At 47.5% G+C, this 22,823-nt stretch overlaps 1 pseudogene; it reads left to right on the forward strand.

Moving 5' to 3' along the window:
- The first annotated feature begins 824 nt into the window (after positions 1–824).
- On the forward strand, positions 825–2,864 carry LOC146193352 (uncharacterized; annotated as a pseudogene).
- The last annotated feature ends 19,959 nt before the right edge of the window (positions 2,865–22,823 follow it).

Raw genomic sequence — 22,823 nt, forward strand, 5'->3', positions numbered from 1 at the left:
TATAGAAGTACGCCAAATAAAGGAGTGTAAAGATGAAGAATGTCAGACGTCATTAGATTTGACAGCCTTTTTCGACGATACTAAAAAAAGAACTCATCGCTTTGAAATGCAAGCCCGAAGACTTAACGAGCGACTGCAAAAGTTACAAGAAAGTCACGACAAAGTCCGCAAACGACTGAAGCGTTATGAAGATGATCGAGCTGTGCAGGCTGCAATGAACCTGTCCAAAGCTGCAGCAGATGGTGACAAGACCTCGCAATTTGTCTTGGAACAAGTCATGAACTTCGAGAAAGTAAGACCAACATGGGAAGAGCCAACACTGAGAGAATGCGTGTTGTGGAAAGCAACCCACTAAAGGATACGATTTTGTGCGCGGAAGAAAGCTTCTGAAATTACTGTGCCGAAGCACACTGCAGAAATTCGTTGGGTCGTCTGCAGGAGAGTCTGGAGTGACGAGCCTTATCAAAGAGCGACTGCACGTAGAGAGGGAAGTTCTGAAGTCAGAAAAGGAACCATGCTTCTGCCTAATCATTGACGAAATGTCGTTCCAATAGAAAGTAATTTATGATCGTCAGGTTGACAAAATATTTGGGCTCGTCGATAATGTGTGAGAGTCTAGAAAAGGTGCCGCTGAAGTAGCCACCAGAGTCCTTTGCTTCGTAGTAAGGGGGGCTGTCCACACCCATTCCGGTCGGTTACTTTTGACAAGAAATATCAAACATGACCAGCTGCTCACTCTGGCGCTAGATGTAATCAAGGCGGTTGAAGAAGCTGGATTCCACACTGTTCGTGTTATTACCAACAACCACCAGACCAACACCGCGATGTTCCGTGACATGTCCGATCACAACACGTTGAAACCTGTTGTTCCTCATCCAGTACGCGAAGGTGAGCCTCTCTTCCTCTCATTTGACCCTAATCATCTCATCAAGAATCTCAGAACCAACCTCCTAGAGAGGGAGATGTTTGGTGGGGTAGAGCCCATTAGAGGTGTTTTTTTTCTCTATACGCTCTACGAAATTCAGGAGCACCTTTTGGTGAACCCAGTGCGACTTCTAAGTCGAGCTCACGTGCAGCCAAACAATCTAGAGAAAATGAATGTATGCCGCGCTACATTAATATTTTCACCTGTCGTAATCAGCACCTTGGAATACCTTCAGGAGCATCCCGACTCCCACGAAAAAGCATCAGAATTCAGGCACTGTGGATCGACCATCACACTTATGAAGGCAATAAGTATGTGGTATGATCTCCACGACATCTCCACTTGGAAATCAAGGCAAACACCAATTGTCAAAGCAGACGACGATCGGCTCACCTGGCTTGAGGTCGACTTTATCACCTTCCTCGAATACATCAAAGTGCGAAGTGCAGAATCTCGGGCGAAGTTCCTCACGAAGGAGACGCATGAAGCCACTGTCATGACGACGAGGTCAACAGTCGCTGTGGGTGAGTATCTGATGACCGATCTCGGGTAAGTATAAATTTTAATAAACTTGATTTAACTGCAGCCGTTTAGTCCAGGGCGCCAAAACAGTGTCCCTAATTAAGCCTTTTTTTTTAGCTTCAAGTACGTACTCACCCGGAGATTTAACAGCGATCCTATTGAGTCTCTGTTCAGTTGCTTCCGCCAATTCAACGGCGGCAACGACCGAGTAGACGCCAGAACAGCTGTTTTCACGGCGGAAAAGTTGCTCAAGGCAAGTTTCATATATTGCAGTCAAACTCAACCGGTACTACATTACGTTCCTTTATTTATTTATTTTTTCACGGACGGATGAAAATATTAATTGGCAGGTAGGCATTTTGGAGGCTGCCAAGTATGGAAATGCACCGTTGAGCTCAGAGTCTCAAGCGGCACTAAGATCTGCAAATGTCACCAGCGAAGCGAAAAATCCAGCAATTCCAGAAAACGCGCTGGCTGTGCTTTGGAAAATTCAGCACGTCATGAAGTACGACGAAGTACCTTCAGAAATTGAGTTCGCGCCGCTCACTTACTTGGCTGGGTACCTGGTCTTCGTTTGCTAACGAAAGGTGAGCATATTCGTTTTTAAACTAAGACATAATAAATTCCGCACGTGATTACTTTTTCAGGTGACGTGCCCTGAGTGCAAGCTGCTGCTTAAAGGAAAGCCTTCACGCGATGGAGCATACACGTTTATGTCTGGCCTTGACCAAGGAGGTCTTAGTTATGCGCGCCCTGAAGCTGTGTGGCTGTGCAAGCTTGTCTGCACCTTTGTCGAGAAGGCCCTTATGTCAGCAGAACTTCGTCGTTGTACACGCAATTCCAGACTTCTTTCGGACGCCGTGCTTCCTCACCTGAAGGACTGCCGTCTGATGTGGTGCAAAGACAGCGTATACCCGCAACACTGTGAAGAATTTTGTGCTATTTTTGTCAAGAAAATGTTGAGGACACTCCTTGCCAACTGGGCAGGAGACGTGAATAGCTCCCTAGCAAGTATCCTAAAACCTTCGCGTAAGCCTCTGTCCCGGAAAGTGTTGCGTTTATAGACAGCACATGTTGGACGAAAGGTCTTGGTAAAGTGTTTCTATATAATACATTTCATTTTTGTATGGTGCACATATATAATTGTATCAAAGATACATAAGCATCCTTGGGATTTTTGTCAGGTGCGCAAGTTTGGAGGGAAGGTCTCGTCAGAAGCAGATGGTACTTCTTTAGCCCCACCTCCTAGACATAATTCACAATATGCATTTATGCCCTCCAAGAGCGGAAGTCTAGTCAAGAACTTCCGGAAAGTCTCTACTACTCTCCGTCTTTTTCATACAACACTGCGCAGGAATATATTTCTCTATTTGATGAAGCACTTTCTCCGAAAAAAAAAAAAATCATTGAGTATGTTTCGTGCTGCAAATAAAACGCGCAAGTTGAGCATACGCGGTAAAAAACACTGTCATCGGTTGTTATTACACTCTCAATTGAGTTTTCTGCACAAATTTGAGTGCTGTAAATTTAATTGGCCACGGGGGATATCATACGCACCCGTGTTCGTACCCCTGATCATTTTATATACGCATCAAAAAATATGAAATTGTACCAGACTACCTCATTCTCTAATTTAGATCATTATGAATACTACTGGATAAAAAAACAGCAGCTTGAAATGCAATTTTAAAATGCTAAATCGCTGAGCTCCGAGGCAACGTACGAGGACCCTCCGCATACAAATAATGTGTGACAAGATCCAAATTGGCAAGGATTTGAACGAAAGTTTTCGGAACCATTTTGGGAATCGCAGTGCTTACCGCGAAACCATAGACAACAATTCCGTTACAAATGCACCCGGCGCCCCGTCAGCGCCTCAACTCCGATGGATGGACGGATGGAATATAGGAGCGTCCCCTTTGAAACGGGGTGGTAGTAGCTAACACGGTCATTTTTCGCCATATATCTTAATTACTGATTTAGAATGGTTAACTAAACCATCATTCTATTTATTAAATTTTTGTTTCTACATTACTAACATTACGTCACTTCTCTGCTTTTAAGCCACCAATCTTCCAGTCGTTTTTTGCTTGTTTCCACCGCCGGTTTATTCACCCGGCCACTGGTATCTCTAGACCCCAGAGCTTCAGGAACAGTTACTGCGCCTTCATCAAATTCCGGGTGGATACCATTACATTCGAGTATAATATGGTCAATTGTTTCGCTGGAGTTACCACATACAGCAAATGCCTCATCTTCATTGTTAAATTTCTTTTTGTAGCTGCGTGTTCTAAGGCAGTTAGCTCTCGAAACGTAGGGCACTGCCTCTTGAGTTATCAAAGAAAGCTTCCTTCCTGATCTGCATTTTCCACTTTCGGTATAATTCCACACTCTGTTTCCTCTCCATCGATTTTATGCAATTTTTACCTTCTGTGTTTTTCACCTGTTGCTTCATGCTCTTTATTTCTCCGTCCTTGTGACTAGCATACTTACTAGTTAGTTTCCTAGTTCTTTTCTGCCATTGTGAGTCAACGCTTTTTAAGTACAGGTATTTAAATACTTTAGCTGCCCATCTGTTACTGTCCAATTTCTTCAGGCGTTCCTAATATAATATTTTACTCTGAGCTTTCCGTACTTCGAAAGATGCCCAGCCCATATCTCCCTGTACCGCCTCATTTGTAGTTTTGCCGTGGGCACCTAGTGCTAATCGTCCAACGGCTCTCTGATTTATTTCTAATGTCGACTGTACCTCTGATTTCAGGCACAAAACCGCATTTCCGAAAGTAAGTCCGGGCACCATAATTCCTTTCCAAGCACCCCTCAAAACCTCATACCTGTTGTTTCCCCACAATGCCCTATGCTTCATTATCCCGGAATTCCTTCATCCTTTGGCCTTAAGTGATTGCTCATGCTTTCCAATGTATGCCAATCCTTCGTTTACCCATACCCCCAGATATTTGTATTCTGCTACTCTGAGTATTTCATGGCCTTGTATTTTAAGACCCTGAACAGTTGAGCCGTTGAAAATCATCAGACCCGACTTGACTGCGCTAAAACTGAAGCCCTTCGTCTCCGCAATACTCAACTAGAGTTTGCAATTCTTCCAAACTCTCAGCTAAGCAGCACAATATTGTCTGCATACATCAAACCGGGGAGGCGCTGCTCTACCGCCTTTCCACCTAAACTATATGACAGGTTAAAACCTAGGTTACCGTCTTGTATCCTCCGTTCCAAGTTTATCATATAAAGCAGGAACAGCAGCGGTGATACAGGACAGCCTTGTCTTAATCCTTTGCATACTTTGACATCTTCCGTACTTATTAGCCCTTCCCATGTAATTTCTACTGTGTTATCCCGGTATAGTTCCTGTAGGAACTCTAGTATCTCATAACCGATACCTTCTTCTTTTAATATGTTCCACAGGAGTTCCCTGTTTACGTTGTCGTACGCCCCGTTTATGTCCAGGAAGGCCAAATACAATGGTCTATTTTCCACTCCAGATATTGCGATGCATTGGGTAAGCACGAACAGGCTATCCTCTAAGCGCCGACCATTTCTAAAGCCGTTCTGAAGTTCTCCGAGTATCTTGTTACTTTCTACCCATGATTGCACCTTTAATTTCACCGCCTGCATGGCCAACCTGTACATAACAGATGTTATGGTAATCGGCCTGTAGGGTTTTATGTGCATCCTTTCTCCTTTCCCTTTATAAATCAAATTCGTTTTACTCTGCCGCCAGCTGTTCAGAATTTGCTTATTCGTTATGACTGTTTCCAGAGCTTTTAACGTTTCCTTACTTTTTGGACTAAGTTCATTAATCAGCTTGATCGGAATTCCATCTAGTCCTGTAGATGTGTTTTTAGGAATATTTTTTTCTGCCTTTTTCCAGTTTAGATTGGTCATTTCTAAGCTTCTTTGTATTCTGCTACCTTGTGTTGCTTCCTGATTTGCGGAAATTACCCTATCGTCGCTTTTAAATGACTCGGCTATAACTGATGTAATGTAGGTCTGCGTTTTCTCCCTTTACACCCTCGTTATCTTGATCTTGCTTTCTTTGATTCCTTTTCCCTAGCTAGCTTATATGGTTCCAGAATTTTCTTGCTCCGCCTCTAGAGGCATCGTGTATGTCAGCCATCCAGCGATCAGCGGACTGTTTTATTTGACTTTGGACAAGGGAATGTACCTCAAGTTTCTTTTGTCGATATGATTCCCATTTTTGGTCGATTTCCTTCTGAGATACCTGTGCTTTCTTTGCCACTCGATGTTCCCTTGAAGCAGCCCGTCGTTGTTCAATAGCTTCCCTGATTTCCTTATTCCACCAGCTCCGTGGCTTCCTCTTTCCATTCCAGCGGTTTGCTACTTTAACCTCCTGAATTTTACTCCTTATGAGTAGTTCTACCTGTTCATAATCCCAGTCTTCCATGGGGCTTTTCTCTATTGCTTCCTCTATGTCTGCTGCTATCTGCGCTATTTGATCGTAGTTTAATTTCGCTTTTACTTTTTGTCTAAGTTCCATTTCTCTTTTCATGAAGGGTCCCATGCTCGATGCATGTGCACATCTCCAAAATTGAGACGGTGGCAAACTACTTCATATATCGCTGGTTGGTCTTCGTGTCTGTAAAGTGTGGCATTGAATAAGCATGTGCTTTACACGGGCAATAGCTTTCCACGTGTGTAGAGCACATGTAAAGCACAAAACCGCGACAGTGTTTCAGTTGCTTAACCGGCTTAACATATAGTAACCTATAGTACATATAGTAACCAAGCTGAACGAAGCCAAACTCTAGCTTTCGCTACAAATATCCTGGCCCTAGATGAGCTAATCCACTGCAAATGTTTTTACTAATCTTTAGTTTGTCCTAAATTGCAATATGCTGCATCTATTTGGTACCCGGGTCAAGTAACAGTCATCTATCTGTTTGAATCTGTGCTGAACCGGGCAGCTTGCTTCATTATTTTTATTCATAACCTTATCTCCATCGTCATTTCTATGAAAGCAAGCTTATCAATAGCAATGGTATCAACGCTTCGAAGAATATTCTGTCTTTGCCCGTTTTATAAGATACAAAACGGCAACTCCCATCATTAAAAATAAATGAAAACTCATCTTGATACGTTTCAGTTCGCTTCTACCATCGTCATAACGGTGCCGTTCCTTCATGCCACACCGATCATTTATGCAATCACAGTCTCTGATCTGCTGTCGGGATTTCTGATAAATCTAACTTCAAAGCTGCTTTAACTGACGTGCTATTGTCATAAAGAGAGGATTATATTAGCACTGTCGTCTTATTTAACCCATTTTCTGGTCACAGCAAACTTTCAAACCCGTAGTTTTTTTACAGTCTTTCTTGGGTCATGCGTGGCGTCCTCAGAAGTGAGTCAAACGCCAAAAATCTAAAGCCAATCCATCATAAGCCACATAACAAGCCAGACCACATTTTAACGTTTGAAAAAAAAAAAATCCAACCCGGGTATTTTTTTTTTTTTTGAACAATTCGCCATTTTGTTCAAGTTGTTACGTACGGGTGACATGTGCATTAGGAAGGTGCCAGGTTACATAAGCACACAATCACGTTACGCATCCTGAAGAAAAAGAAATAAAGTGAGATAAAAAAGCTGTATCGTCTGCTACGATATATTCGCGCCAAGCATGAAAAACGACGATGCTCCTTCAGGAACCGAGCGGCTGCGGTGCATTCCGCAATTCCGAAGTCTCGGACTGCAGTAAAGGCGAGTGAAATATGTTGTGGCGTTGCGGTCTCAGTGTGTCTTGGCATACTTTCGATCGGACATTCGACAACAGCTTCGCATGGAGAGGTGCGCGAGTTTCAGCTGAAGAGCAACAACGGCAACGGAGTATGCGCAGTGTGGTGGCGCAGAATGGATGCGGAAAATAATACTGCTCCTCATAAAAACCGATGACCTCTCACATAAAGTCCCGAAAGGTTGATGAAAGGTCTGAGATGAAAAATGCTTATGATGCCTCGAAGAGACTCTGGCCTGAAGAGAACGCAGGAGAAGTCGCGCGACCGAGTGTTCCTCCAGGGCACATGCAGCCATAGAAAGAAACGCCATGGCATGAACACGGAACACAGTGACCGACTCTATTTTAAATGCCCGAAGACTATTCACACCGTTGCCTGTTGCTGCCTCGACCACCGGTGCCGGACAGATTCCCTAAACTTTAGTATGTGGCACCGTGACGCCATCCTTGGGGTTAGTGCGAAAGCCTGAGAGAGTGAACTCATCTCGTAAAATCTCGTTCGGTGTCCGGTTGTTCACGTTACTGCCGACGAATAAAGAAAAATCAGCGGCCATTTAAAGGAAAATCCCTGCCAAGATGCATGCTGTCTATCTAATTTCGAAGCCCCTTCAAGGTCGTCGTCGTCAGTAGCTAAAAACGTTTCATGCCTGTTATCAGCGGGCCTGCATGCTATAGCTAAGGCTATCGCCACTTCCTCCGTCATCTCAGACGGTGGGGTTGCGATCGATACGGCCGCCGACGGGAAGATGTTTCCGGAATTCGTCGGTTCTTTTGACTGGCTTATGATTGCCCTTTTCTAGTTGCTGAATATAAGATTGGCATTGGAGGTAGTGGTCGCGAGAGCTATTCCAGCCTCCTCACGTTCTAGCGAAGTGCTTGCTCTAACTGAGTAAAGTGCCTGGGGTGTGAGATTTTGGCTACTCTCACAATGACGAACGCTCCCTGGGTGTTATACTCTGCAGCGGCCACGTAGACTTCTGAGTTGTATTGGTGTTACAACCTATGAAGCGCTTTTGGTGCATGCTTCTCGTCTAGTGCGGTAGTAGATCGGGTGCATGTTCTTTGAAAGGTGGTTTGGTTCTAAGAGCCGTTTCAATGCTCAGACGAATAGCATATGCTGTTCTGACGTCGCTGATTGAGTGAATACCTAGATGTTGATTTCACTGCGACCCGCGGGTGGTTGAGGAAAGGCGCTCCTATTGCGCCGTAGGGTAAGTCTCTGTCAGTTCATCCAGCGTTATGCACTCCCATGAGCAATAGTCGATCATTGTAAGTGTGAGTGGTAGATGAAATGCAGTTTTGAATGCCTGGCGGACGAAGGCATTATCCTTCTCTTTTTCCACCTTGGAAAAAAAGAGGTATAGAAGCGGCTATAAACTCGGCTGAGGACAGAAGCGCGTACTAATCGCCGGAGGTGATGTCTCTCATACATCTATGGCGGTTGGTGATAAGCCGCTGTAGTCTTCTCGTTCGATGAAGTATATGTGTTTATGAGTTTGGTGAGGGTGGTTATGTTTTTCCTATTGTTTTGAAATGTTATTTCTGCAATTCTAACTCAGTCCACAATGATATGAGCGTGTCGTTTACCCTGATTTTTAATAGGGGTCTAGGTGATTTGTTTTTCACTTGGGCTATCGAAGTAACAGAAGGTCTGATTTGGAGTGCTAACATGCTAATCTTAGTGCGGTGGCATGGGTTACCAAAAACATTTGCCCTCGATTACAGAGTCTCTTCTATGGTTTCAAAATTGCTTATGCTCGTGCCCACGGTCGGCATAGAGGGAGTGTATGGAAGTTGGCACGAAGGTTATGGCTTTGCCATAGGGATGAGTGTTATGTTAGAGTAGTGGCGAGAGGACTGATCCTTGGAGGCTGCCTCGACTTCCGAGGGGAAAGGTTGGAGAAGACAAAGATGAGAAGCTTATTTCAGCGGTGCGATTCCTCAAGAACGCTGAAGCGCTTCGAGGATGGTGGAGTCGGAGACCCTGTCGAAGGCCTTGATTACGCCCAGGGCTATTGTTTCGCTGGTGCGGTTAGCGTTTCGGAGGTGGACAACTTCTTTCAATATATGGAGCATTACGTTTTGTGTAGAAAGGCGACTACAGAAGCCAATCATTTCGTGTGCAATCAGATTGTATCTGTCCATATATGTTTAAGTCGTGCTAGTATAACATGTTCAAACAACTTCCCTAGGCAAAAAGTGAATGAAATTGGGCGTAGGGGGTTTACGGTCGAGAGGTCTGCCGGCTTTCGGAATAAAGCTGATGTGGACATGTCTCCGCTTTGCGGGCAGCGTTCCGGTTTACCAGCAGGTGCGCAAAAAAGTTTTTTGACTGCTTTTAAGGAGTATTTAACCAGATTTAGCAGCAATCTGCTCCTGGCTCTGATGTGGTGCGTATTTGCAGCATGGCAGCTCTTATTTCCCATAAAGATGTTTTCACCTTACTTAGAACTTGGGGCACCGGTGTATGACGAGGGCGGTGCGGTTGGTGTGATGAGATGTGCTTTGAGAGATTCTAGTAGGACATCGTCATGTAGGGGAATTTGTGTAGAATACGGATAAACGTTCTTCATTTGTGCTGCTTTTCTGGTTTCTGGCTCCACCAGGCATCGCCGAGATTGCCGGTCAGGTGGTCGCATATTTGGCCCCATTGCTGGCGAGCCACCACGTACGATTCAATCGCTTTTGCCAGCTGGACTAGGCGTCATTTAAGTGGTTGATTGTACACTTTCCCACCATAACATACCATGTAGCTAAATGGTATAATAAATGCATACATCTCTCAAGTAGGCTACGATATGGTTCCCAGACAAAGGGCAGGCGACTTTCTGCCTTCTCTGCATTCTGGGTGTCGGGGATCGCAGAGGGGACCACGACCACGGCCGGGCCGCGAAACAAAGTGCGCGTCAATGAGGTCAGATATGTCATTTCACCTGGGGCACTTTGCTGGTTTGACCGAGCTTGTAACAGTCGATCACCTCGACTCGTCCTTTATGAGACTGCGCTAGTGTTGCGACGACCAGTTCTCTGTTGAATATATAATTGTCATTAAGCGTTGTGTATTTAATCATTAGCTGAGCTCGAGGCGTTGTACTGCGATAGAAATACTGCGCCAGGTTTTTCTCGAAGCGGTGGCGTTGTGGTAAAGCATCCGCCTCGCATTCGAGAGGTACTGGGTTCGATCCCTGGTGCCGCCGGGTACCCATCGGTTATCAATGGGTACAAGCTTTCCCCCGGCCTGATGCTCGGCTCTTCTAGGGTGGAATGTTTGGGAAAAGGTGCCATGGCGCAAGTAGTTGCGCCGATGCGGCAGTGATCCGTTCCGCCATCGGACAACAATAAGTCCGCCTCGCACGGCAAAAAGCCCATTCTGTGGCCCTTTTTTTTCTCGCAAAGTCAGACAGCCAGAGATCCGGACTTGCCATGGGACTGCAGTGACCTCAGAGAAGTGAACTTCATCAGTGACAGGGAACCTTCACGTCTTTCGACACGCTGGCTTAGAGCGTTTCGCACTTGAAACTTCAAGGCTTTTCTGAGTTTTCGCGTGTGCAGGATACGACTCGTTTTCAGTTTTGAACCCCGTGAAACATGGTAACTCGAACCATTTTTGCAAAGGCTGGAGTGTTCCAAACTATTTTGCCCCAGAAGAAGCGCAGCGGGGTTTGCGGAGCCTCTTCCAAACGCACACCCCTGTGAGAGCCGTCGCATATCCCCAAAGGACACCATGCTTGACCTTGAACAGCCGAGGAGGAGGAGCGGAAGAAGGAGAAGAAGGAGGATTGTGACTTAAGCTCTCGCATCATACTCTTAAAAGATGAGCTTAAGTGTCCCCAGTAATGTAGCACCTTACACTGATAGGGCGTAATAGGGGAATAAGGTAGCAGGCAAAAGAAGCTTCCGCCGTTGCTATCGCAATTCAACAAGGGTTAACCTGAGTTAAACCAAAACTATTTTTTTATCGTAAGATCAGGGCTGCTGTTCTGTTTCTGCTTTGTCGATTCTCATGGCTTGCTGCGCGTCGTTTAGTAGGGAGATGGCCTCATTTCAGAGGGAGGCCCAGACCGAGGTGCATTTGTGGGTGTTTCTTCTATAAAATTCACTTTGCTGTTAAAAGGGTTGTTTTGGTTGAGTATTAGCGCTTCGCGCATTTAGCGATGAGGAGTGGAGGCGTTTTTTTTTTTTTGTTTTCTTTTTTTTTTGGGGGGGGAGGAGGGGGGAGGGCTATATGTGTTAAGAATGAAAAGACTGGAACGTTTTCGCGCCTTGAGAAGAAGGTCTATCAGTAGTATATCAGCAGTTTTATGATGGCGTTCTATTGCAGCAAAGTTTCGATATACTAATGCGGCGATGCGTGCTTTGGCCGCGTCTTTTGATTCATGAGTGGTGTAGTTTGAGTCCTGAGTGGCGAAGATATTTCAACCCAAAGACCCGAGCACCAGGCCGGGGGAAAGCTTGTACCCTTTGAAAAGCCGGTGGGTAGCCGGCGGCACCAGGGATCGCACCTGGTCCCTCCTGAACACGAGGCGAATCCTCTAAAGGCCCTGCTTCGGTATGACCTTGACCTTTGATAAACTTTCCTGCAGTGCTATGACTGTGGGAATTTGACCTTCGGAAAATTGTAGGTTGAAATTCAAGCAGTTGTGCTGGGCTCTGAAGCTTCTGCAATAGCACTCCCACACAGCCACGTTTGGGCATACTTCATTGTTAATTGAAAGTTGTATTCAATTTGTTCATTTATGTTTTTAATGAGAAAATGCATTTGCGCGAATGAAGCTTTCAGGGTGTTTTTGCGTTGTTCGAGGGTGGTCAACCTGCCTCAAATTCTGCCGACCCATTGTTTCTCTCGAGATCTGGAATTCAAGAGTGAAATCTCAGAAGAATACTGCAGACGACTGTCCGCAGGGTCAGGGACTTCCACACATTCCACAGATAGTCTGTCAAACATCCCTTCGACGGCAGTGTCAGCGATGGACCTACCTTTCACTATTGGGGAGTTAACCACAGCTATCGCAGAATTAAACAGACGGACGTCTTCGGGCCATGATGAAGTGACTTATGAAGCAATCGCAAAGCTACTTCACAATTCCCGCCTTCGACTCCTTGAATACTACAATTCTTCCTGGATGTCTGGTGAAGTCCCAACGAAATGGAAGTTGGCGAAAATTGTGCCCGTTTTGAAACCTTCTAAACGGCCAACAAGTTATGCATCCTTCCGACCCATCGCCCTACTGAGCTGCGTCGGTAAGCTTATGGAGCGAATGATCTCCAAACGCGTCACCTGGTTCCTCGAAAACAGAAATGAATATTCTCAAGAAATGAACGGGTTTCGCCAGAGTAGGTCTGCGACAGATAATGTTATTACCATTGTCTCATCACTTGAAGAGTGCCTTCACGCTGGATACATCCCGACAGCTGTTTTCCTTGACATCAAGGCTGCTTTTGACTCTGTATTTCATCATGCAATTCTCGCAGCCTTGACCAGCCTTGGCCTCTGAGGAGAGCTTTACAACTAGATTGGACACTATTTACAAGAGCGACAAATTTTTATGAGCACTCCACCTGGTCAAACTGCCTTTTATACAGTGAAGAGGGGCGTACCTCAGGGAGCTGTGCTCAGCCCTCTCCTGTTCAATATTGCGCTTATACATATAACAAGAAACCTTCCCCGTGTAATACGCATTACAATTTTTGCAAATATTTGCATCTGGAGTGCATCAGGTTCGCGTTATACAACGCAGCAACGAATTCGGAGAGCGTTAATGCACATCTCAATTTACCTGGCTCCCCGGCGTCTTCGGCTCTCACCGGAAAAGTGTGTTGCTATGGCTTTTACAAGGAAAAGAATGACTCGATACCCGCTCCTTCTGGGTGGACGGTCACTTTCCTATGTACGATCACACCGGTTCCTAGGGGTTATATTTGACAGTAACCGCTGTTGGGCCCCTCAGATTTGCAGCATCACAGGTTTTCAGATTCATGGCGGGAACACGATGGGGCAGCAACTGCCGATCGATGGTTCTGCTTGAAAAGGCCTACGTTGAAGGAGCGCTACGCTACTATTTACCGGTACTTCAAATATTATCTCCAACAAGCAAGACGATTCTTGAGGCTGCACGGAACAAGTGCTTGCCGATATGCTTTGGACTCCCAAAGGGATCCTCTGCATCAGGAACACTTGCAGAAGCAGGATGCCTCCCGCTAGATGTGATTTCCGCCCATGAAACTATGCGCGCCCATCTCCGACATGTCCTCCAAGGGAAGACGCATTTCTTGCATCGTGTCCACCAACCTAACAGCAACTCTGGCTTTGGTCAAGCAGTACAGTTTCTGCCCCTCCCTACTATTATTCAGCCAAGTGGTTTACTACCAGTCACCTTTACTCCATGGACACTATCGTCTTTGAAGGTGAATAAGTCTGTTCCTGGCATGGATGCGAAAAGCCGCATGCCACAGGCAGCACTTCTGCAAGCCGCTCTCATCTATATAGTCAAGAAATATACGCAGCACACCCACATATTCACCGACGGTTCAACTGCTCAAGAGACTTCATCCTGTGGCCTTTATGTACCACAGTTGCACCGGCTGCAGCGGAAGACATCATCTACGACAGCTGAGCTCCATGGCATTAAAGAAGCTCTCTCCTATATCCTGCGCCAAACTCACGGAAGATGGGTTATCTTCACTGATTCTAAAGCATCTCTGCAAATCCTGAATAACCTGCTGAATAAAAGCAATCATCCTGTTTCCCTTGACATCAGGTATCTTCATCATTTGGCTATTACCGCAGGCCACTGCATAACATTTCAGTGGATACCAGCTCACTGTGGCATTAAAGCCTATGAAAAAGCAGATGAAGCGGCTCGCAAAGGCCACCAACATCAAAGACACATTAGGACCTTCTTCGTGAAATCTGATGCATCCCAACTGGCTAAAGGATTTGCTTTCGAAACAAAGTATCGACTTTGCAGCTTGGCGACGCATCACTACCAATTTCTATATTTTATTGACCCACATCTAAAATCAAGACTTCCTCCGAAATATCCTCGCCAACTTGAAACTCTTTACCACCGACTTCGTCTAAACTGTGCATACACAAATGGGTTGCGCTACCGTTTCGGTGAATGAACAGCCCGCACTGTGACAACTGTGGCTCGATACTGTGGAGCATATCCTACTTGAGTGCACTGCGTACGCTGACGAGCGTGCAAACTATGAACACAGCATGGAGAAGCTCTCCCCACTGCCTTTAACAACGAACAGTGTTTTAGGTCCCTTAGCCTGCCCTAGGCAACAGAGACTCGCGATGAACTTTTTATTTACATATTTGAAAGACAATGGACTTCTTGACAAACTCTAAATTCACCTCGCATGTTTCCCTCAGGCATTTTGCAAGCTGTGAACTCTATAAGCACATTTGTCGGAACATGCATTTCATTATTTGATTTTATATCAATTCTCCACGAAGCATCTTAACACGTATTTAATGGCCATATTTTATCTCCCCATTCAATTCTATCATTTCCCTTACCATTCTTTTTTCAATCTTTCCTTCCCGAATTCCCCTAACCACACAGAGTAGCATGCCAGCGAGATCTAAACGCCGGCAAAATTCTCTGTTTTTCCATTAAAGAGTCTCTCTCTCTCTCACTGCTGGAACGAATGACGAAGTGCAGCACCACAAGAAATAGTTTACATAATGTAGATTAATCAAACGGACCTTTGGTGTTGACTCTTGATCGGCCAACGTCAACGGCAGTCGTTTCCTGCCGCGGCTAATTTATTATTCTTTCATACGGTATCACCGGTCTAGCCAGGTTAACTACCGCATATAGCATAGTGAAATTGTACAACACTTGTACGTGCTTTCACATTAAGCATTATGCATGGAGGGTATTCGAGCACTGCAATTTTTTGTGAAAGCAGGCACGAAACGTAGTGAATGCGTCTCAACGCTCTCTCATATGGGTTTCGAAGGGAATGAGGCAGCCGACGCCGCCGCCCGCGCGCTCTCTTTCCGAGCTTCCCATCTCGACTCCCAAGATCAGGATCTCGAATTCGAACCCGCGTATTCTTTTAAAGACATTGTTCTTTACTATCAATCTTGTCATAGCCTTTACCCTCGCAGGAGTAAAGGTCTATCTAAGACGGAGGAGCAGCTTTTACTCCGTCTGTATGCCAACACTCTGCTGTGCCCGGCAGCACTAAAACATTTTAATCCCTCCTTCACGGGCAGTTGTCCGCACTGTGCGAAGAAGTCTTCGGACATCTACCACATGGTGTGGGCTTGCCCATCCAACCCAGCTGTTCCTCCTCACCCCAACCCCACTCGGGAGGACTGGGAGGTGACCCTGCTCGGCTGCTATGACCTGCAGGCCCAAAAGACCTTGGTCGAGCGCGCCTGGGCAGCGGCCGACGCCACTGGGGTCCCGTACTAGGGACCCTACCCAGTATCTGTAAGGGCTGATAGTCAAAGATCCGGCCCATGCATACATCCACCCCTTTGAAATGAATAAACGTTTGTCACCACCACCACCTCAGTGCACTCCGAAACGCCATCAACTTTCAACTGTGCACTAAAGCTTTCGCATATATCTACTTCATAATGAGCATGTTAACTCGGATGAACTACACCAGCATGTGCCACTGAAAAATATTGATAACAGAATCCCAATCAGCTCTCTTACATATACGACTGTGTTTAGGAAAAGTTTTATTAGACATAAGACTTTCACATTAGGCTTTCACATCAGCGGTGACAAATGACCAAAGCAGGAATTGGCATGATTAAGAACAAAGGAGAGTGTACATAAAAAGACATTCGGTAGTCCCTTCGACTGGGAATCGAGTTAAAAGGTCTCGTCAAGGTGGCCGAATGCAAAACTAGAAAACTGGCCGTCACGCTGCAACCGAGTTGTCAGTTTTTCTTGGCACAACGGACATATTTAAACTAAGAAGGTATGATTATGAGTTTCCAAAAGGGTGTTTCAGATAGCACAAACACCTGTTTTCATAAATCTTGTGCATAAAAAAGAGAAAATCAGCTATGAAAATCACAAAGACAGATATTATTATAACCTTCGCGCCCTTTTTAAACACCCATTTTAAAAGGTTATGCATATATAAAATAAAAATATTTTAGTGCGAAAGCCTTTAATGACTCCACCTCGCCACCGTGGTGCAGTGGTAAGACGCCCGACTGCTGTGTCGGAGTATCCAGATTCGGTACCGAAGGCGAACCGAAGTGGCGCCCCCTGACGGCCCACATTGCAGTGAGCGGGCAACGCTCTACCACATGTTTGGGTGTGCCAAGTTGCCCTTTCTCTACGTCCTCTCCCCCGTCCCTGCATGGAAGATTGGGAGGACCCCTGCCCGGAGCGCCGGCAATTACAGCAACCAGCAATTACAGCAACCGCGCTGTTACAGCAACCACGGGCAACGGGACCCTGGACTAGCCCCCCCCCCCCCCCCGCTGACTAAATAAATAAAGATGTTTGCTCCTCCTCCTTCTCCGTGCGTTGAGATACCAGTGCACGAAAAAGATCCCCAATATTCCCACCCTCCTCCCTTCCCTTACGGCGCGGTTCGGGTGTCCACAGAGCAAGTGTGACAGTTACTGCGCCTTTCCCTTCCTGTGAACCAACTAACTAGGGTTGAAATTACACCGGAGCCCTCCACTGCGGCCAACGCTACCTAAAAATTCTAGATATAGCAGCGCCATCTAGACTGTGCTGTGCTAGTATACAAATGCAGACGCAGTATACAGATGCAGACGCAGTACAGTTTTCATCAGCAGAGCTTCAAATCGATTTACAGGAAAGAAGAGGCGCTGTATTTACTGATTTATTTATAGGAAGGGAAAGGCGCGGTAACTGTCTCACTTGTTTATGTGGACACCTCAACCGCGCCGTAAGGGAAAGGAGGAAGGTGGGAGTGAAAGTGGAAAGAGAGAAAGAGGAGCCGTAGTGGAGGGCTACGGAGTAATTTCGACCACCTGGGGATCTTTAATGTGCGCGGACATTGCACAGCACATGACGCCTCTTCGTTTCGCCTCCATCGAAACGCAGCCGCCGAGGTCGGGTTCGAACCCGGGAACTCCGGCACAGTAGTCGGGCGTCTTACCACTGCACCACCCCGGCGGGGTACTGTATTTGTCACAATTGTTGTTGTTGTGGCTGTAGGAAGAAGGAAAAGAAAATGCACGGGCCTGCTACTGGCTCTGTAGCTGAGCCACCTTCGCTGCCTCGTGCAGACACAAGAGATTGGGTGATTTATAGGAAGGGAAAGGCGCGGTAACTGTCTCACTTGTTTTTCTGTAGACACCTCAACCGCGCCTAAGGGAAGAGAGGAAAGTGGGAGTGAAAGTGGAAAGAGAGAAAGAGGAGCCGTAGTGAAGGGCTACGGAGTAATTTCGACCCCCTGGGGATCTTTAACATGCGCTGACATCGTACAGCACACGAAACCTCTTCGTTTCGCCTCCATCGAAACGCAGCCGCCGAGGTCGGGTTAGAACCCGGGTTACTCCGGCACAGTAGTCGGGTGTCTTACCACTGCACCACCCCGGCGAGGCCGGACACAAGAAAAATTAGAGAAGAAAAGAAAAGAAGAGGGAGAGAAAGACGCGCACCGTAACAACAGCCGACGTCCCCCACGAAGCGGTGGCGGGTGCAATGATGGCCTACAACTGATAAGAATTCGGTGGCTGGCTACCGTCCCAGCCCCGTAGGGCAAGGAAGGATGGATGGAAACAACTTTATTTAATAAAAAAAGTATTCCAGGGTGGTCCCCTACTAGTCCAGGAGTCCACGGGCTTTTGCTTCACATAGAGCCCGATCTACCAGCCATTTCTCCCCGCCGGGTTCAGCTGTCCGCAAAGCAGCCTCCCAGGAAGAAAAGGTGGGATGGGGGATGGGGGGCACTGCCTGGGGGGAAGGACATTCCCACATGTAGTGGAAAAGTGGGGATTTGGGCTCGCCACAGGTGTCGCAGTGAGGGGGCAAGCCAGGGTGAAGGCATGAGAGACTGTAGGGGGAAATGAAACGATCCGTCTGCAATTGTCGCCATGTAGCACTGGATAAGGGTGACAAGGTGCTGTGGGGTGGTGGCAGTGTCATGCGGTTGTGTTTGTAGAACGTGGTGATTTTGTGGTATGTAGAAAGGACTGATGCGGCCTCCTGCGCGGAGTTGGGTGCCTGATCATCCGGGGCTCGAGTAGAGAGTCCTCGAGTCAGCGCATGAACGCGCCCATTACCGGGGATCGAGGCATGCCCTGGAATCCACGTTAGATTAACCGTTCGGTCGAGAGAGGTGGCGGTCGAGAGAATATGATGCACGGCCGGTGTCGCCACGTCGTTTAGGCAGGGGCGGTATGCCGCCTGAGAATCTGTACAAATTTTGGTAATGCCTTTGTCAATGGCTGAATGGGCAAGCGTGAGTGCGATGGCGGCTCCTTACGTTTCTGCAGGCGAATTAGTTCGGATAGTGGCGGCGACCCCTACTCTGCCATCTTCGTAGACAGCGACTGCAGTGAAAAATCCTATTTTGGAATTCCCTGCCGCGTCGACATAGAGGATATCAGAGCGGTTGCGGTATCTTTTGGTGTAATGGGTGGCTCTAACTTTCCGCCTTCCCTGATAAAGGCAAGCGCCCATGTTGCGTGGTAGGAGCTTCTGGTATATGTGATCCTGCGTGCCCGGAGAGATCACGAAAGGTGTAGCACTTGCTGGGGTGGCGATAGGTGGAATGAGACGGAGTTGTCGCAGTAGGCATTGTCCGGTTTCCGTGCGACTCAGGCGGACTAATTGGTTGGTGCGTTGAGCTTCTATTAATTCGTTCACGGTATTCTGAGTACCAGTGGCCAGCAGACGTTCTGTGCTAACCGTCCGTGGAAGACTTAGGGCGGAGGTTACGGTCATGCTTATTAGGATGTCCGCCTGCTCTGTTTGGCGCTGAGTGAGTATATGATATGGGAGGAGGTATGTGATTCGGCTAATGATTAATGCATTGGTCATATTGTGGGTACTGCCACCCTATCGCATTCGCAGACACGTTGACCGAGCCTTGAGAACAGGGAGGATGGTGGGAGGGAAAAATGAGAGAAAGAGGTGTCCTAGTTGAGGGCGTTCGCCTCATCCTCTGCCACATCGCACCTTAGCGGTCCAAAGTACCCAGTAGAATTTTTATACGGAACGGAAAACAATAACTGTTAAACATCTCCGTGGAGCCCTTAACCGCACTGTAAGAGAAGGATGTTGTTGTTTTTGTGGCTGTAGGAAGATAGAAAGGAAGGACTTCCCGCTAGAGGGCCGAACAAGGCAGACGTAATTCGCACACTGATCTCCACTAGGGAGTAATTCGCACGGGCTCTGCATTCCACAGTTTTTTCGAGAACTAAAACTGCTCTTCTGGTGCGAAAGTGGTTTCCATGGAACGCTAACACCTCGCCGTAGCTGCTGGTGAGTGCCTTGGACCTCTACTTTTTCAAGGACTTGTACTCCGGCTGCGTGGCTATATGCCGCCTCGCTAGCCCTAACGCCATCTGCACCGGCGTAGGGCTCGCGTACGAACGCGCCTCTTCAACACCCAGATGGAGTACACCGTGAGCGGCCAGGATCTTCCCGCCGCAGAATTCAATCCGGCAGAATGGACTGAAGTCCTCAATGCTCGAAAATGCTTGCCTGGACAGCAATCTAAGAAACCCGACGAGAAGCAGGTAAGCGAAGCTGCATCAGCTGATGGAAAGCACGCAAGCAAAGCGGCGTCCGCAGCAAGCGTTCCCTCAAATGTCCACGAGACAGCTGCGACGCGCCTCCGTACAAGGCCGCTGCCGCGGCTGCCGGTTGACGACTTCAAAATTGTTTTCCGCCCTAATGCGGGTGTCAGTCTAGTCCAATACAACGAGGGAGAACTACGGGCGGCTGTTGTCGCCGGCAGCGGATTGCAGCCTACTGTTGCCAAGGAGGACCTCATATGTATCAACCTGGCCAAGAATATTTTCACAGTGTCAACTTCTTGCGCAGACCGAGTTGCCAATTATGCCAAAATCAGACAACTCACACTTCGTGGCAGCAAACTTATGTTCCACGCATACGTAGCTCCTCCGGACGGGGCACGGCCAGGAATCATCTACCGCGCCTGGAACGGTGAGTCGCCGCAGGACTTGCTCAGAGAACTACGCCGGGCGAATCCTCTCTTACCGATTGTCCAGGCCAGGGACATGGGGCGAACCTCGCGTTCTGTGCTCATTCACTTCAAGGCTGAAGAACTTCCGCCATCGGTGAAAATGTTTGGCGTCCTTTACGCAGTATTACCCTTCCGCCCCAAAGTGGAGGCCTGCCTGAACTGCAGACAAATCGGCCACCGACGCGACGTGTGCCCTTTGCCGAATCGCCTCACCTGCCCAGGCTGTGGACAGAAACACCAAGCGGACCTCCCCTGCATTCCGATGTGCGTGATCTGGGGGGGCGCCCACATGACGGGCAACAGGGCCTGCAAAAAACGCTACCAACGCCGCTATAGTCGTCCCTGCCGTCAACGACAGGCGCAGCCGCAGCCGGAGTTCAACCTCACGAAGGAGTCCTTCCCAAGAATCGAAGACGGACACCATCACAACAGGAGCAAAAGTCCTGGACGAACTGGATCCCAAAGCCGGGACACTGGGACCCATTACCAAAAGGTGAGCTGGGCAGAGCAAGCCTCCCGCTCCACTAAAATCCGATCCGAATCAAAAGAAAACTCTAAAACTCAGGAAACTATCGAACGTCTAACTAGAGAGAATCAGGAATTAAAGCAACAGTTGGCTCTGGTACTGGAACGCTTAAATACACTCACAGCACCTACTCCTAAACATAGCCTGAGTCGCTTTGGGACGTTAAACCCCACAAACCAACCAACCATCTCCGTCCCTTACTATCGCCCTCTCCACCTCGGAGTCAGATATAGCAGACCAATCAGAGAGCGATCCCATAGAATCCTCCCCCCAGCCCGGGAAAAATAAGAGGACACAACAGCCCGATCCAGCTGACGAGGACCCCAAATGCGCATTTCAACAAATCCGAAAAGAGCACAGGGGGCTCAGACAAAAGGTTGATTTAGGCTTTACCCAAATCGCCGAACGCTTTACCAAGATAGAGAATATTCTCGACATGCTAGTTGCTCGGCTCTCCCCCTTGGACGCCCTGCCACAATCCTCCCCCTCTCAAGCGCCTTCCCAGCAATAACCCCCTCCCCCCTTGCGCCCTTGCCTCCTCCTCCCCCTCTTCACTCTGCATATGGCAATGGAACTGCCGCGGGTTGCAAAGGAAGAGAGACAATCTCTCTCTATACATACAGCACTCTACACCTTCCCCAGATGTCATCTGCATACAAGAGCCTTTAAAGGCATGCAAGCTTCTAGGCTATCAGGCTATACACTCCCATTCTACTTCCCCGTGGGTTACCACATATATCCAGAGAAATATCGTGTATGTAGCTCACGATCTGTCCGACCTGTATTCCGACTGCACTCTTCTCGAACTCCTCCCCCATCGTAAAAGACAACTCTCATATTTCATTTTAAATATCTATTCTCATCCCAGAGATAACCTTACTGCTGTATTTGAAGCAGTCGACAGGGCCATCCAAATAGCAGGTTCCGCTCCTAGAGTGGTAACGGGTGATTTTAATGCGCCACACGTAGACTGGAGATACAATAGGAACACTCGCAAGGGCACCAGCCTATCTCAGTACATTCAGCAAAATAGGTGCACCCTGGTCACTGACTGTACACTAGCCACACGCATTGGCAACAGTGTGAGCAGAAATACCAGCCCAGACCTTACTTTTACTAAAACGTCCGTCAGGCTAACTGGACTCACACGGGAATCAACCTCGGCAGCGATTATTACATCCTAACAGTTGCGCCGCCGTCTGCTAGTTTACGGCCTCAGTTTCACCTTAAACCTATTGTAGACTGGGACAAGTTCCGAAAAATTAGAGACCAAAACCCGGCACAAGAAATTCATGACTATGGACTGGGCTTCTAAGCTCTTACGAGATGTATCCCTTAGCGAAAAATTGGCCCCGGCAGAACATATTGGCGATCCAGTTAACAGCAGACTACTCCACGTCTGGGAGGCCTATCAGAATTTAGAGAAACTATGGCTCAGGCAAAAACATAATCGCAAATTAAAACGGAAAATGGCGCAAACGCTCCAGCTCATCACCGAACACGCGGCCGAGCTCTCGTCACAGCAATGGAATCAGTTAAGTAATCGATTAGACGGCACTCTACACACAAAGAACTCGTGGTCCCTCCTCCGCCATATGCTAACCCATGTTCCTCACGGTCAGAAAATAATAAACAAATCACCAAACTACTGCACGAGGCGGAGAAACAGGTGCAAGACGTTGAAGCAGCTCTTAAAGCCACATACTTCCCGACCTAAAGCAGGAACCATTACCGGCTTACAAAGGAACCCCCAATTCAGACCTGGACGCTCCCATCACAGAGGCGGAGGTATGGGCTGCCCTGGGTAGGCTCTGCACCACGTCCGCACCAGGTCTTGATGGAGTAACTAACAAAGCGCTGCGAAATTTAGAAGCCAAATCATTAGCCTCTCTCACTAGGTACAT

This window comes from Amblyomma maculatum, chromosome 4 (genome assembly GCF_055883805.1).
Source record: "Amblyomma maculatum isolate TAMU_Amacu chromosome 4, ASM5588380v1, whole genome shotgun sequence".
Lineage (NCBI taxonomy): Eukaryota > Metazoa > Arthropoda > Arachnida > Ixodida > Ixodidae > Amblyomma > Amblyomma maculatum.